The following is a 17,863-nucleotide window of genomic DNA, read 5'->3' as shown; positions in this document are numbered from 1 at the left end:
ATTATGTCATTTTGAAGTCATTTTTTAAAATTGTAAATAAGAATATAATGTTTCTAAGCACCTCTACATTAATCTGGATTATGATTACGGAGAGGCCTAAAATCTTGAGTGAATCGCTAATAATGATGAGTGAGAAAGTTTCAGAGTGTCAAAGAATATACCCCCAAGACATGCTAACCTCCCTTGTTATTGGTAATGGTGAGAGGTTAGCATGTCTTAGAGGTAGGAACTTTTTCACTCTGTAATTTTCTCACTCACTATTATTAGCAATTCACTCAAGATATAGGCCTATCATTATTCACAATTAATTCTGGATTATCCATAATCATGGTAGCATCAACATTAATGTGGCAGTATTTCGAAACATATTAGTATAATAAAATAATTTTGACCCCTACCTTTTTGAGAAAAACAAATATTACTTGTTAAACAAAATATATTTATTTGAGAAATTGTACTAGTATGAAAAAATATCATTTCCCATTTTGGGGGGAGCATACAATATTGCTCAGAATTTGGATAATTTATTTTAAAGAGTCATTATTGCTGATCTTTATCAATGTTGTCTCTCATTTTTATAACACGGTCTTGCATATAGCTTTCTCTAGACTTCTTTAAATTATGAGTATTATACTTGTATTTGTTATTAGACTTGTATTTGTTATTCTTGACCACAAAATCAAAATGATTTCACCAATTTGTTACTGTTCGTTTTTGCTGGAAATTGTGGACACCGCTCACCGCACACCGCACACACATTCTTTCACACAGATCACCCTCGCTTAGGAGGCGCCTCTCTCAGTCCGTTCCCGTGCTAGTCCAATGGAACAAAGACCAGCCTTATCAATGTATGCTTTCCTACTAGCCAATGGCGCGACTCCTCATAGCTCACATGACAGATTCCTCTCGCGTCTCTCCACACAGCGTTCAATCGCGGGATTCTAGCGTCACTGAAGAACCGAGTCCGGCGCGGCAGGACGTCAACGACAGCGCAACAATTATTAGGTATGAAGACAAGTTTTCAAGGGACCAGACACATTTTCGAATGGACTGACTGTTGGCAGCGGAAATTCTTGAGCCGTACGATACTATGAGTCATCTTCAGTCATCATCTTCTAAAATGAACCGTACGTAAGTGTTTTTATTACTTCACTCATATTTATTTTTGATGATGCGCGCCTATCAATGGTGACTCATTGCTTGTCTTGTTTTAAAAAGTTGAGCCATTTCTGTTTTTTGCTCTTCACACCTTGCACCCCACGTCCTGTGTTTGCACGCTGAGAGAACCATTTCGTCATTTCTAAAATACATGTATTTTATTTATAAAATGGTATAATTCATCCGTATACTTTGAGGTTCACGCCTATAGGCGTATCCTACCTCCCCCGTGGTTTTGGTTATAAACAGTCCGTAAAAGGTAGCCTAAGTGCTCTGTTTTTGACAGGATATATGTTAGGGCATGACAGCTTGAATAAAGGCCCGCCAAACACGCTGACCCTAAAAGTCAGTACAGGGCTGTCCAACCGGTCGACATGGCTGAGTGAGGGAAATTACCCAAGTTTCCAACAAGAGGACATGGAGCACCTGAGGGGAAAAGCTCAGCAACAGGGATGAGGGAAAGGGTGTATCATTCTCCAATTTCATTCTCCATTTCCATGCCAAATATTCTGACAAAACTACACTTAAATGTTGATATCTTTTAAGCTCAGTTATAAGAAGACTGAAGTCGGCAGTATTGGCTAGCCTACAAGAGTGTTCTCTCTGTCTCACTACCAAACGTGCCTTTGCTTGAGAGGGATCACATTCCAATCAAATTGAAAAGACAGGCTATATGAGGTTATGTTAACCCTATGATTGATTTCAACACAGAAGGGAGGGAAAAAAATTATATATTTTGAGCCTCAATAAAAAATGCTCTGAAATCGAGAAATTTAAGGATCTTAGAAAAGAACAGGAAATGAGATGTTTTGAAAGGCTTCCGATGGTTTTAACTAGATCTATAAAAATGTATTTGTCCCATTCCCGGGGGGAAAGAAAGGGGGTGAATGAGAAAAAAACAACCCAACACAGAAAGTCTCCCCAGTGGAAGATGCCTAATCAAATGTTTATAACCTCATTGTTTCCCTCCCTGCTTGCAGCTGGTAGGCTCCTTCTTCTTTGTCTGGTTCTTCTGTTATGTACACCTCACCCAACTGCCGCCAACTGCCGCCTCGAGACACCTGAAAGATAATGTTCCAGTCAGTCTGGAGAACAGCCAGTTGTTTTATATGCCCCCCCGTCCCCCCCCTCTACTGCTGCCCCTGTCTGCCTGCCTGTGTTTGCCTGCCTATCTTTTTGCTTGTCTGTTTCCCTGTTTGCCTGTCTGTCTGTCTGTCTGTTTGCCTGTCTGCCTCCTTCCTCCATCCACAATCAAGGAGCCAGCACACTATGCTTGTGGGTGGCCAGTTCCGCTGTCGTTGTATATGGCAGGGGATGGAGACACACACACACACACAGAGAAAGAGAGAGGAGTAAGGGAACATGAAAGACAACACTGCTACTGTTGAGAACGTGTGTGTGTGTGTTTTCTACCATAATATTTTAGCAAGGCTGTGAAACATAGTTAAAACAGAACCTAGGTTTTTTTTATTTTTTAATGCAAACGGAGTTGAGGGCTTATTCACACACAGTATGGCAGATTCTTTTTTGAAAGCTTTAAAAAAAATTATATATATATATTTTTTTACTGACTTGGATCATTAGCCTGCACATTCTGTCTCATTCCACGGCATAAAGGCATTATTTACCTTTGCACCTCATGCTCTTGCATGCGTAAATGGATCATGTTGTTTTAATTGGAACTTGTTCCTGTTTCAGTACTACATTGGTGGTTCTACTCAGGCCTTTTGAAGACGGTGTCATGTTCTAAATGATTTGGCCACACTCACTGCTATAAGCGAATGTCTGTCACCTGGGGCTGAACGCTCAGGCATGGAGGGTTCTAATGAGTAAACAAAAGGCTGACTTACCAAGCTCTCATTAGGACTTGCGAGTTCATGAAAACCCCTTCAATGGAAAAATTGTCTTTGGATGAAAGGAGCTTTTGTGAAGCCTAAAATATGGACTTTCTCACCCACAACTTCAATTTAGCCTGCTTTAATCTCATAACGACAAGCCTATATCTGTTATAGGAGAAAAACAAAAATCCCTCTTGTGGTCACGCGTCTTTCTTCTTGGAATGCCTTCGTTGATCTGTCGTCTGAGGAATGCTGAATGATAGGCTAGCTTTATGGAAAATGGCTGAATGATAGGCTAGCTTTATGGAAAATGGCTGAATGATAGGCTAGCTTTATGGAAAATGGCTGAATGATAGGCTAGCTTTATGGAAAATGGCTGAATGATAGGCTAGCTTTATGGAAAATGGCTGAATGATAGGCTAGCTTTATGGAAAATGGCTGATTTGAGTGGTCTGTGTGTGACACTCACAAAATGGCTGATTTGAGTGGTCTGTGTGTGACACTCACAAAATGGCTGATTTGAGTGGTCTGTGTGTGACACTCACAAAATGGCTGATTTGAGTGGTCTGTGTGTGACACTCACAAAATGGCTGATTTGAGTGGTCTGTGTGTGACACTCACAAAATGGCTGATTTGAGTGGTCTGTGTGTGACACTCACAAAATGGCTGATTTGAGTGGTCTGTGTATGACACTCACAAAATGGCTGATTTGAGTGGTCTGTGTATGACACTCACAAAATGGCTGATTTGAGTGGTCTGTGTATGACACTCACAAAATGGCTGATTTGAATGGTCTGTGTATGACACTCACAAAATGGCTGATTTGAGTGGTCTGTGCATGACATGCACAAAATGGCTGATTTGAGTGGTCTGTGTATGACACTCACAAAATGGCTGATTTGAATGGTCTGTGTATGACACTCACAAAATGCTCATTCATTCAGGTGAAATAAAAATAGACCTACAGCATTCCACGTCATGGAATATTTTTCCTAACATTTCTGGGTGACCACTGTGTATTCTATTTTTGAAACAAGATACAAATCTTACTTTGATCAAATTAAGACTTATATGATTGATTTTTTACTTTCTTGCAACCAAGCTTTTAAATTCCATATTCAAACCTTTTGCATATGTTTTAAGAGTATGTATAATGTACAGGAAATGGATCTCTCTATTGAAAGAATAATCCCCAAGCCTACAAAGTAAGGAACATGTGTGATAGGCTATGGAAAATATGAGGGCAGCTGGAAAGGAAAACAATCTGTTTTTCTAAGGCCTACTTTGAGTGTCATGGCATTAAGGACACTCCTAGATCTGTCCTCGGCTGAGGCATTAAGGACACTCCTAGATCTGTCCTCGGTTGAGGCATTTTAAGGACACTCCTAGATCTGTCCTCGGCTGAGGCATTAAGGACACTCCTAGATCTGTCCTCGGCTGAGGCATTTTAAGGACACTCCTAGATCTGTCCTCGGCTGAGGCATTTTAAGGACACTCCTAGATCTGTCCTCGGCTGAGGCATTTTAAGGACACTCCTAGATCTGTCCTCGGCTGAGGCATTTTAAGGACACTCCTAGATCTGTCCTCGGCTGAGGCATTAAGGACACTCCTAGATCTGTCCTCGGCTGAGGCATTTTAAGGACACTCCTAGATCTGTCCTCGGCTGAGGCATTTTAAGGACACTCCTAGATCTGTCCTCGGCTGAGGCATTTTAAGGACACTCCTAGATTTGGCCTCCTCTAAATCCCAAATAGAACCCTAGCCCCTATAACAGTGGTCACCAACCTTTTCTAAGTCAAGATCTGGGCGACCCAGACTATTTGCAATTGTCCCCCCCCCCTCTTATTTACACTGCTGATGCTCTCTGTTTATTATCAATGCATAGTCACTTTAACTCTACCTACATGCACATATTACCTCGACTAACCGGTGCTCCCGCACATTGACTCTGTACTGGTACACCCCCCCTGTATATAGCCTCCACATTGACTCTGTACCAGTACCCCCTGTATATAGCCTCCACATTGACTCTGTACCCCCTGTATATAACCTCCACATTGACTCTGTACCCCCCTGTATATAGCCTCCACATTGACTCTGTACCGGTACCCCTGTATATAGCCTCCACATTGACTCTGTACCGGTACCCCTGTATATAGCCTCCACATTGACTCTGTACCGGTACGCCCTGTATATAGCCTCCACATTGACTCTGTACCGGTACGCCCTGTATATAGCCTCCACATTGACTCTGTACCGGTACCCCTGTATATAGCCTCCACATTGACTCTGTACCGGTACCCCTGTATATAGCCTCCACATTGACTCAGTACCGGTACCCCCTGTATATAGCCTCCACATTGACTCTGTACCGGTACCCCCTGTATATAGCCTCCACATTGACTCTGTACCGGTACCCCTGTATATAGCCTCCACATTGACTCTGTACCGTAATACCCTGTATATAGCCTCCACATTGACTCTGTACCGTAATACCCTGTATATAGCCTCCACATTGACTCTGTACCGGTACCCCCTGTATATAGCCTCCACATTGACTCTGTACCGTAATACCCTGTATATAACCTCCACATTGACTCTGTACCGTAATACCCTGTATATAGCCTCCACATTGACTCTGTACCGGTACCCCCTGTATATAGCCTCCACATTGACTCTGTACCGTAATACCCTGTATATAGCCTCCACATTGACTCTGTACCGTAATACCCTGTATATAGCCTCCACATTGACTCTGTACCGTAATACCCTGTATATAGCATCGCTACTGTTATTTTACTGCTGCTCTTTAATTATCTGTAACTTTTTTTATTTTCCATTTTTTACTCATCTATTTTTTTACTTAACATTTATTTGTCTTAAAACTGCATTGTTGGTTAAGGGCTTGTAAGTAAGCATTTCACTGTAAGGTAAATACCTGTTGTATTCAGCACACGTGACAAATAAAACATTTGATTTGATCACTTTCTGAGTCAAAAAGCAAGCCAGCCTCTTCCTCTCCCAATTTTTTTTTTAAGAACATTGATTTGCTCTATAAGATAGCCTAGTGGTTAGCGTTGGGCCAGAAGATAGGGCAGCAGATAGTTTAACGTTGGGCCAGTAACCAAAAGAGTTTGAATCCCGAGCCGACTAGATAAAAATAATAATACATCTGTCGATCTGCCCTTGAGCAAGACACTTAACTCTAATTGTTCCAGGGTCGCTGTTGATAATGGCTGATCCCTGGCCGTGACCCCACTCTCCGAGGGTGTCTCGGGGGAGTGGGATATACAAAAAACACATTTCTGTTTCACAACACACTGTACAGGTTATACACTTACAGGGTACACACTATGCATCTAATTTTTGCCCTATTAGTTTAGATGTTCAGTAAATTTGAATTATCTTGGTTGAATTTAGCTAAATTGTAATGAGTAGGGATTTTTTGTTTCTTTTGGAAATTGATGTGCACTGGATTTTTGTTTCCTTTGGAAATTGATGTTGCACTGGATTTTGTGTTGCACCTTTTCATTCCACATTCATCTTAACACAAAACCACATTGCATTAGGGGTAGGTTGTAAAATAGTAGTAATATTTGCTTATGCGAATCACTGTTTGCCAATGGTTATTGAGAATTATATGAAATGGTTTTATGTATTTTGTATCCAGTCTATAAATCTGTACTGAAATAAATTATCTTTATTGCATGATAATATAACACCCATGCTGCTAAGGTCATTGGACAATCACAAAGCAACAGTTAAGGATTTTTGATGTCAGATTTACATATGATTGACCAATGTCACGGTCATGAATGTAGTAACAAAACAATAATTAGATGGGTGCTTATATTTGTCCTAATTCACAAATGTACAAGTGTGTTTATTTATGTGTGAATTGGAGAATTATTTTTTTTTTTTTGCATATCCCGACTCCCCCTGAGACCTTCTCGGAGACCTGGGGTCACTGACTGTAAATGGAGGATTCATTCAATTACCGATGTGCACTTTCCTGGGAAAAGTCTGCGGTCCATGAAGAGGTTAATTGTTTTAGAAAATGTTCTAAGGTGAGGATAATTGAGCTGCCGGTTGTTGCGTGTGTTATGGATTACTGCGTTTCTCCAAAAGAAAGAGAAGAAGGAGAGGGGGAACAGGAGGGGAAAAAAGGCCCATATTGTGCCACGCCACCGCAGGGATTGTCTGGCCTCCTCAGGAGAGCGAGCTAGTCCCGTTTTAACTCCGTGAGGAGACCCTGACCTTGCATGCTCCTCCCTGCTCCAGGTGCAAGCCCTCTCTCCGCCTGAGCTCACACACACTGGAGGACCTGGGGGAAACGCTGTGTGAACACACAGATCCTTTTCACATGTCTTTTCTCCTCTTTGTATTGGCTTGTGGTGAGGGTTCTAAACAGGAAGGTCTTAGTGTCATTGTATTGGCTCGGGGTGAGGGTTCTAAGCAGGAAGGACATTATATTGGCTCAGGGTGAGGATTCTAAAAGGAAGGTCATTATATTGGCTCGGGTGAGGGTTCTAAGCAAGAAGGTCACTGTATTGGCTCGAGGTGAGGGTTCTAAACAGGAAGGTCTTAGTGTCATTGTATTGGCTCGGGGTGAGGGTTCTAAGCAGGAAGGACATTATATTGGCTCAGGGTGAGGATTCTAAAAGGGAAGGTCATTATATTGGCTCGGGTGAGGGTTCTAAGAAGGGTTCTCTGGGTGAGGGTTCTAAGGAAGGTCATTCATTTGGCTCGGGGTTCTAAGAGGAAGGACATTATATTGGCTCAAACAGGAAGGTCTGTTCTAAGCAAGAAGGTCATTGTATTGGCTCGGGTGAGGGTTCTAAACAGGAAGGTCTTAGTGTCATTGTATTGGCTCAGGGTGAGGGTTCTAAACAGGAAGGTCATTATATTGGCTCGGGTTCTAAGAGGGTTTATATTGGCTAAGGGTTCTAAGAAGAAGGTCATTGTATTGGCTCGGGGTGAGGGTTCTAAACAGGAAGGTCTTAGTGTCATTGTATTGGCTCGGGGTGAGGGTTCTAAACAGGAAGGTCTCATTGTATTGGCTCGGGTGAGGGTTCTAAGCAGGAAGGTCATTATATTGGCTCGGGTGAGGGTTCTAAGCAAGAAGGTCATTGTATTGGCTCGGGGTGAGGGTTCTAAACAGGAAGGTCTTAGTGTCATTGTATTGGCTCAGGGTGAGGGTTCTAAGCAAGAAGGTCACTGTATTGGCTTGAGGTGAGGGTTCTAAACAGGAAGGTCTTTGTCATTGTATTGGCTCGGAGTGAGGGTTCTAAGCAGGAAGGTCATGGTATTGGCTCGAGGTGAGGGTTCTAAGCAGGAAGGTCATTGTATTGGCTCGGGGTGAGGGTTCTAAGCAGGAAGGTCATTGTTTAGGCTCGGGGTGAGGGTTCTAAGCAGGAAGGTCATGGTATTGGCTTGAGGTGAGGGTTCTAAGCAGGAAGGTCATTGTATTGGCTCGGGGTGTGGGTTCTAAGCAGGAAGTTCATTGTATTGGCTCGGGGTGTGGGTTCTAAGCAGGAAGTTCATTGTATTGGCTCGGGGTGAGGGTGCTAAGCAGGAACGGGGTGGTGATTTGTCCCGCATTCTTTTCTTTGTGGGTTGCCTAAACCCCACTCCATAAGCCCCTATATTCAAATGAATGAAGAAAAACTCAGATGGTATGGCATGGTGTAATAATCACAAGATCATAAAATCAGAGGCTTGTCATAATTATTACACCGTTTGATAACGCCAGAGCAAATGAGCCCCTGGCCGTAGTTGTAGCGATGTACGCTGAGAGTCAGGAAGCAAGTTCAGGGAGTGAATATATTCAATAAATAAACAAAACAACAAATACCGACATCAAATCAAAGTTTATTTGTCATGTGCTCCGAATACAGCAGGTGTTGTTCACCTTACAGTGAAATGCTTACTTACAGGCTCTAACCAATAGTGCAAAAAAAAAAAAATTATTAGGGAACAATAGGTAAGTAAAGAAATAAAAAGACAGTGAAAACAGTAGAGAGGCTACATGCAGTAGAGAGGCTACATGCAGTAGAGAGGCTACATGCAGTAGAGAGGCTACATGCAGTAGAGAGGCTACATGCAGTAGAGAGGCTACATGCAGTAGAGAGGCTACATGCAGTAGAGAGGCTACATGCAGTAGAGAGGCTACATGCAAATCAAATCAAATCAAATTTGATTTGTCACATACACATGGTTAGCAGATGTTAATGCGAGTGTAGCGAAATGCTTGTGCTTCTAGTTCCGACAATGCAGTAATAACGAGCAAGTAATCTAACTAACAATTCCAAAAAAAACTACTGTCATACACAGTGTAAGGGGATAAAGAATATGTACATAAGGATATATGAATGAGTGATGGTACAGAGCAGCATAGGCAAGATACAGTAGATGATATCGAGTACAGTATATACATATGAGATAAGTATGTAAACCAAGTGGCATAGTTAAAGTGGCTAGTGATACATGTATTACATAAGGATGCAGTCGATGATATAGAGTACAGTATCAACGTATGCATATGAGATGAACAATGTAGGGTAAGTAACATTATATAAGGTAGCATTGTTTAAAGTGGCTAGTGATATATTTACATCATTTCCCATCAATTCCCATGATTAAAGTGGCTGGAGTAGAGTCAGTGTCATTGACAGTGTGTTGGCAGTAGCCACTCAATGTTAGTGGTGGCTGTTTAACAGTCTGATGGCCTTGAGATAGAAGCTGTTTTTCAGTCTCTCGGTCCCAGCTTTGATGCACCTGTACTGACCTCGCCTTCTGGATGACAGCGGGGTGAACAGGCAGTGGCTCGGGTTGTTGATGTCCTTGATGATCTTTATGGCCTTCCTGTAGCATCGGGTGGTGTAGGTGTCCTGGAGGGCAGGTAGTTTGCCCCCGGTGATGCGTTGTGCAGACCTCACTACCCTCTGGAGAGCCTTACGGTTGAGGGCGGTGCAGTTGCCATACCAGGCGGTGATACAGCCCGCCAGGATGCTCTCGATTGTGCATCTGTAGAAGTTTTTGAGTGCTTTTGGTGACAAGCCAAATTTCTTCAGCCTCCTGAGGTTGAAGAGGCGCTGCTGCGCCTTCCTCACGATGCTGTCTGTGTGAGTGGACCAATTCAGTTTGTCTGTGATGTGTATGCCGAGGAACTTAAAACTTGCTACCCTCTCCACTACTGTTCCATCGATGTGGATGGGGGGGTGTTCCCTCTGCTGTTTCCTGAAGTCCACAATCATCTCCTTAGTTTTGTTGACGTTGAGTGTGAGGTTATTTTCCTGACACCACACTCCGAGGGCCCTCACCTCCTCCCTGTAGGCCGTCTCGTCGTTGTTGGTAATCAAGCCTACCACTGTTGTGTCGTCCGCAAACTTGATGATTGAGTTGGAGGCGTGCATGGCCACGCAGTCATGGGTGAACAGGGAGTACAGGAGAGGGCTCAGAACGCACCCTTGTGGGGCCCCAGTGTTGAGGATCAGCGGGGAGGAGATGTTGTTGCCTACCCTCACCACCTGGGGGCGGCCCGTCAGGAAGTCCAGTACCCAGTTGCACAGGGCGGGGTCGAGACCCAGGGTCTCGAGCTTGATGACGAGCTTGGAGGGTACTATGGTGTTGAATGCCGAGCTGTAGTCGATGAACAGCATTCTCACATAGGTATTCCTCTTGTCCAGATGGGTTAGGGCAGTGTGCAGTGTGGTTGAGATTGCATCGTCTGTGGACCTATTTGGGCGGTAAGCAAATTGGAGTGGGTCAAGGGTGTCAGGTAGGGTGGAGGTGATATGGTCCTTGACTAGTCTCTCAAAGCACTTCATGATGACGGATGTGAGTGCTACGGGGCGGTAGTCGTTTAGCTCAGTTACCTTAGCTTTCTTGGGAACAGGAACAATGGTGGCCCTCTTGAAGCATGTGGGAACAGCAGACTGGTATAGGGATTGATTGAATATGTCCGTAAACACACCGGCCAGCTGGTCTGCGCATGCTCTGAGGGCGCGGCTGGGGATGCCGTCTGGGCCTGCAGCCTTGCGAGGGTTAACACGTTTAAATGTCTTACTCACTTCGGCTGCAGTGAAGGAGAGACCGCATGTTTCCGTTGCAGGCCGTGTCAGTGGCACTGTATTGTCCTCAAAGCGGGCAAAAAGTTATTTAGTCTGCCTGGGAGCAAGACATCCTGGTCCGTGACTGGGCTGGGTTTCTTCCTGTAGTCCGTGATTGACTGTAGACCCTGCCACATACCTCTTGTGTCTGAGCCGTTGAATTGAGATTCTACTTTGTCTCTGTACTGGCGCTTAGCTTGTTTGATAGCCTTGCGGAGGGAATAGCTGCACTGTTTGTATTCAGTCATGTTACCAGACACCTTGCCCTGATTAAAAGCAGTGGTTCGCGCCTTCAGTTTCACACGAATGCTGCTATCAATCCACGGTTTCTGGTTAGGGAATGTTTTAATCGTTGCTATGGGAACAACATCTTCAACGCACGTTCTAATGAACTCGCACACCGAATCAGCGTATTCGTCAATGTTGTTGTCTGACGCAATACGAAACATCTCCCAGTCCACGTGATGGAAGCAGTCTTGGAGTGTGGAGTCAGCTTGGTCGGACCAGCGTTGGACAGACCTCAGCGTGGGAGCTTCTTGTTTTAGTTTCTGTCTGTAGGCAGGGATCAACAAAATGGAGTCGTGGTCAGCTTTTCCGAAAGGGTGGCGGGGCAGGGCCTTATATGCGTCGCGGAAGTTAGAGTAACAATGATCCAGGGTCTTTCCACCCCTGGTTGCGCAATCGATATGCTGATAAAATTTAGGGAGTCTTGTTTTCAGATTAGCCTTGTTAAAATCCCCAGCTACAATGAATGCAGCCTCCGGATAAATCGTTTCCAGTTTGCAGAGAGTTAAATAGAGTTCGTTCAGAGCCATCGATGTGTCTGCTTGGGGGGATATATACGGCTGTGATTATAATCGAAGAGAATTCTCTTGGTAGATAATGCGGTCTACATTTGATTGTGAGGAATTCTAAATCGGGTGAACAGAAGGATTTGAGTTCCTGTATGTTTCTTTCATCACACCATGTCACGTTGGCCATAAGACATACGCCCCCGCCCGTCTTCTTACCAGAAAGGTGTTTGTTTCTGTCGGCGCGATGCGTGGAGAAACCCGCTGGCTGCACCGCTTCGGATTGCGTCTCTCCAGTTAGCCATGTTTCCGTGAAGCAAAGAACGTTACAGTCTCTGATGTCCCTCTGGAATGCTACCCTTGCTCGGATTTCATCAACCTTGTTGTCAAGAGACTGGACATTGGCAAGAAGAATGCTAGGGAGTGGTGCACGATGTGCCCGTCTCCGGAGTCTGACCAGAAGACCGCTTCGTTTCCCTCTTTTTCTGAGTCGTTTTTTTTTTTGGTCGCTGCATGTGATCCACTCGGTTACACTGGTTGTAAGGCAGAACACAGGATCCGCATCGCGAAAAACATATTCTTGGTCGTACTGATGGTGAGTTGACGCTGATCTTATATTCAGTAGTTCTTCTCGGCTGTATGTAAAGAAACCTAAGATGAGCTGGGGTACTAGTGCTACATGCACTAGAGAGGCCACATGCACTAGAGAGGCCACATGCACTAGAGAGGCCACATGCACTAGAGAGGCCACATGCACTAGAGAGGCCACATGCACTAGAGAGGCCACATGCACTAGAGAGGCCACATGCACTAGAGAGGCCACATGCACCACATGCACTAGAGAGCCACATGCACTAGAGAGGCCACATGCACTAGAGAGGCCACATGCACTAGAGAGGCCACATGCACCACATGCAGAGAGGCCACATGCACTAGAGAGGCCACATGCACTAGAGAGGCCACATGCACTAGAGAGGCCACATGCAGACACCAGTTAGTCAGGTTGATTTGAGGTGGTATGTACATGTAGATATGGTTAAAGTGACTATGCATATATGATAAACCGAGAGTAGCAGTAGTGTAGCGACATGAAACAGCAACAATGACAACCAGGGAAGAAACCAAAGGGAGGGACATATAAAGGGCCGGTAATCAAGGAGGTGATGGAGTCCAGGTCAGTGTCATTATGCGCGTAACGCTGGTAACAGGTGTGCTCCCTAACGAGCAGCCTGGTGACTTAGAGGCCGGAGAGGGAGCACATGTGACAGTAGTTAACGTTTCCTGATGCTATTAAGGCGCTTTCTTTAAAATAAAAACATTCTCTGATGGACTGAACCATCTAGAGTACATGGCCCAGTGGTTAAGTGCTGTTAGGTTAATGAACTAAATTACGTCTGTTCTCCTGCCATCTGGATGGAGTGGCTAGACAGATGCTCTGCCCTATTTCATATAGATTTGGGAGTTGACAAGGAGGAATGTATAATTTCTACACAGACTGATCTCCATGAGAAATCAATCAGACTTTTGGCCTCATTAAGGGGAAGGTTTTTGATAAATTAACTTTATAAACCAACCGTCTTGCGGTTGTCGTTCTACTGCGGTCACAAAAATGTGCAGAGATTTTTCACCATTGTTGCTGGGATTGAACTGGCCAGTCGACGGCATGTGCCATTGATCTTGGTGAAGGCAGCACTTACAGCAAAACCTTTCCAAAGGGAGGGGTCTGCCTTTCCAAAGGGAGGTGTCTGCTTATCCTTGAGCTATCTGAAACGGAGCCGGTCAATGACATTTATCACAGAGAGAGAAAAGGGATCAGCGTTCAGTCCACTCGTCTGTCCTCCCTCATCTTGGAGCTCATGTTACACACGGATAATTCCCGCCATTCCCAGTGTGTGGAAAAAGATGAGGTGAAGCCTGGCGGTGGTCAGTAAGGGGAGCGTGGAGCAGAGGGCTGTTGGCAGGGCCAGTATTACTCCCCTTCTGCTGGAATCCGATTACGCAGCCGAGGCCTTGGGGCAGCACTATCTGACAGATATCCTTCCGACCGGCACAGAGTATTAGAAGATTGGATCTTGGAGACTGGCAAACCAAATGCTGATAGGCCTACAGAATAAAGCCCCACTGTGTGCATCCCGTCTCTGGTTAGTTATCCCTTCTCCCGGCTCTGGTTAGATTTTCATCCCTTCTCCCGGCTCTGGTTAGATTTTCATCCCTTCTCCCGGCTCTGGTTAGATTTTCATCCCTTCTCCCGGCTCTGGTTAGATTTTCATCCCTTCTCCCGGCTCTGGTTAGATTTTCATCCCTTCTCCCGGCTCTGGTTAGATTTTCATCCCTTCTCCCGGCTCTGGTTAGATTTTCATCCCTTCTCCCGGCTCTGGTTAGATTTTCATCCCTTCTCCCGGCTCTGGTTAGATAGTTTGGGATTTGACAAGGTGTCAGAGTCTTCGAGTGTTTGTCTCCGATTAGCTCCCCGCGGGGGGAGTGGGGGGAATGGAACAATGCCGCTAGGATCCGAGATGAAAGAAAATTATTTGCACAATTTCCTATGAGACCGGTATTTGTCCTGTCGGGTTGTTCTATCAAAGCTGAACAGCCACTGAGGAACATGATTTAAATGGTGGGTAAGTGACAAAGCTTTCCAGGTAAATGATGAACATGGCCACTCGACTTCCTCTCTCTTTTCAAACGACTGTAAATTCTACAGACGTCGTGAATCTGTCAGCTAAAGCTTATTTTCTTCAAATGGAGCATGTATTGCCTTTTAAGTGATAACGATGAAACCATTACTGTAGTTGACTGTTTTTCAAATTCAACCTTGAAAGATGGAATTGACAGCTGACTTGATCTCCAGCAAAAAGAGACATGATTTCGTCACTTGTGCCATTAATGTAGTGCTGGGTGATACCTAAACTGGAACCATGTTCAACTTCTCCCTGCATTGTTCTAAGAAACACAGCAGGGTTTTTGAAAGAATACACTACCACACACCGAAGAAAGGAAAGAAGGAATGTGGGAGAAGTGTGGAATGGTGAGGACAAGAGAAGAGTCCGGAAGAGAGGTGAGCTCCACACTTGCTTTTGTCCATCCCAAAAATGTGAAATACATTCTACAGTCGTGGCCAAAAGTTTTAAGAATTACACAAATATAAATTTTCACAAAGTCTGCTGCCTCAGTTTGTATGATGGCAATTTGCATATTACTCCAGAATGTTATGAAGAGTGATCAGATGAATTGCAATTAATTGCAAAGTCCCTCTTTGCCATGCAAATGAACTGAATCACACAAACATTTCCACTGCATTTCAGCCCTGCCACAAAAGGACCAGCTGACATCATGTCAGTGATTCTCTCGTTAACACAGGTGTGAGTGTTGAAGAGGACAAGGCTGGAGATCACTCTGTTATGCTGATTGAGTTTGAATAACAGACTGGAAACTTCGAAAGGAGGGTGGTGCTTGGAATCATTGTTCTTCCTCTGTCAACCACGGTTACAAGAAAACACGTGCCGTCATAATTGCTTTGCACAAAAAGGGTTTACAGGCAAGGATATTACTGTCAGTCAGATTGCACCTAAATCAACCATTTCTTCGGATCATCAAGAACTTCAAGGAGAGTGGTTCAATTGTTGTGAAGAAGGTTTCAGGGCGCCCAAGAAAGTCCAGCAAGCACCAGGACCGTCTCCTAAAGTTGATTCAGCTGCGGGATCGGGGCCCCACCAGTACAGCGCTTGCTCGGGAATCTGCATGCACAGTGAGGCGAAGACTTTTAGAGGATGGCCTAGTGTCAAAAAGGGCAGCAAAGAAGCCACTTCTCTCCAGAAAAAATATCAGGGACAGACTGATATTCTGCAAAAGGTACAGGGATTGGACTGCTGAGGACTGGGGAAAAGTCCTTTTCTCTGATGAATCCCCTTTCCGATTGTTTGGGGCATCCGGAAAAAAGCTTGTCGGGAGTGACAAGGTGAGCGCTACCATCAGTCCTGCGTCATGCCAACCGTAAAGCATCCTGAGACCATTAATGTGTGGGGTTGCTTCTCAGCCAAGGGAGTGGGCTCACTCACAATTTTTCCTAAGAAGACAGCCATGAATAAAGAATGGTACCAACACATCCTCCGAGAGCAACTTATTCCAACCATCCAGGAACAGTTTGGTGACGGACAATGCCTTTTGCAGCATGATGGAGCACCATAAGGCAAAAGTGATAACTAAGTGGCTCGGGGAACAAAACATCGATATATTGGGTCCATGGCCAGGAAACTCATCAGTCAGGATGTGGCCCAGATGTTAATTGACAGCATGCCAGGGCGGATTGCAGAGGTCTTGAAAGGGGTCTTGAGGTCTTGAAATATTGACTCTTTGCATTAACTTCATGTAATTGTCAAAAAAATCCTTTGACACTTATGAAATGCTTGTAATTATACTTCAGTATTCTATAGTAACATCTGACAAAAAATATCTAAAGACACTGGAGCAGCAAACTTTGTGGAAATTAATATTTGTGTCATTCTCAAAACCTTTGGCCACGACTGAACATCACACCCATGGGGGAAGACGTTCTATAGTACACCTCTATAGTACACCTCTTTGAGACATTGTTTTATCACCTGAAATCCAACACATTTTCACTTCACCCCGCCCTCCGTCAAACCCTTACCATTTTGAACGGGATACTGTGGTCACTGAAGAGTTATTTCATCAGCCAATAAGAGGAGGCATTACGCATAATGAAGTGGGGATCCTCAGTGGGACTTCCGACAGACTCGTGATGAGAAACGTTCATCTGGGCATCTCACCTTACAGGGTCTCCCTCCCTTTAATTGCAGACGGTATGATGGGATGATGCCTCCTTGGGGTCCATTCTACACAGCTGTATAGTACTTGGCGACGCAGTATAATGGAAACGTGCCTGTCTTTTACGGTAGAGAGATCCGCATTGCCTCTTGTGTGAGTACGGCAGCTTGTTCAATTTAGAGAGGAGAGGACGGACAATTAAACTATAGCTCCCAGGAGGACGTTCATTTGGTTAACGTTCATTTGGTTAGTGTCCCACTCATAAATGCCCCTCTGTCTGGAGTTGGCTGGGGGGGGGGTCTCTGAAGGGTTGCAGAGGCTGATTAGGAGCGTTGAGTGGGGGTGCAGTCAGGGTATCTCGACTAGGGAATTGACACGTCTATTAACCTTTTGAGATATGGTGCTGGAAACACTCAAGGGTCTATGTTGGGTAGTTTATTCTCACCTCTTACGTTTATTGACGATCTCTTTGGTAAATCTGATGGTTAGGAGGAGGAGGAGGATGCTGCTGCTATTGGCTGATGTTAAGTAGAGGAATAGAGAAGCCTCGAGTTTGAAAGAAAGTGACATTCTATTATTAAGATATCACCAACTATAAGAACACTGTGTACATTGATACATGTCACCGACGATATTATAAAGCATTTTAAACATACACAATTAAAAGTCCCCAACTTCCACGGGTGGATAACGTTTTAAAAGCTTATTGTAGAATTGGTATCTGAGCTGTTGCGTCGATTTCATCTGGAAGTTGGAATACCAGGAAATGACCCACATTCTTTGGTTGAAATGACAAAATCTTCCTGTGGTAGTGACATCAGTTTTAGAAGAAAATAATAATAAAAAAAAATTAATTGGAAATTAAATTGAGATGGCAACTTTGAGAGAGCAGTTTCTTTTTTTAAACACTTCGTAGTCTACCCGCTGGGCCGTAGTCTACCCGCTGGGCCGTAGTCTACCCGCTGGGCCGTAGTCTACCCGCTGGGCCGTAGTCTACCCGCTGGGCCGTAGTCTACCCGCTGGGCCGTAGTCTACCCGCTGGGCCGTAGTCTACCCGCTGGGCCGTAGTCTACCCTCTGGACTGAATGATAGTGCTTAACCAAATGCAAGAAACATATATAATGTTATAAATTACATATTGTGTCTATATATTACTGTTGTCAAGTTTTTTTTTTTT

General features: G+C 44.4%; 1 long non-coding RNA gene across 2 annotated transcripts in view; it reads left to right on the top strand.

Annotated features, from left to right (window-relative positions):
* Nucleotides 1-660: 660 nt before the first annotated feature.
* LOC112251965 overlaps nucleotides 661-17,863 on the top strand; it is a 43,599-nt gene continuing 26,396 nt past the window's right edge. Inside the window, exon 1 of one of the 2 annotated variants that reach the window (XR_006083559.1) lies at nucleotides 661-1,131. This is a non-coding gene — a long non-coding RNA (uncharacterized LOC112251965). The remainder of the gene's footprint in view (nucleotides 1,132-17,863) is intronic. The other variant, XR_002953787.2, reaches the window with a different exon arrangement.

The sequence above is a fragment of the Oncorhynchus tshawytscha genome, linkage group LG06 (genome assembly GCF_018296145.1).
Source record: "Oncorhynchus tshawytscha isolate Ot180627B linkage group LG06, Otsh_v2.0, whole genome shotgun sequence".
Classification (NCBI taxonomy): Eukaryota; Metazoa; Chordata; class Actinopteri; order Salmoniformes; family Salmonidae; genus Oncorhynchus; species Oncorhynchus tshawytscha.
This window is presented reverse-complemented; position numbering and strand designations above follow the sequence as displayed.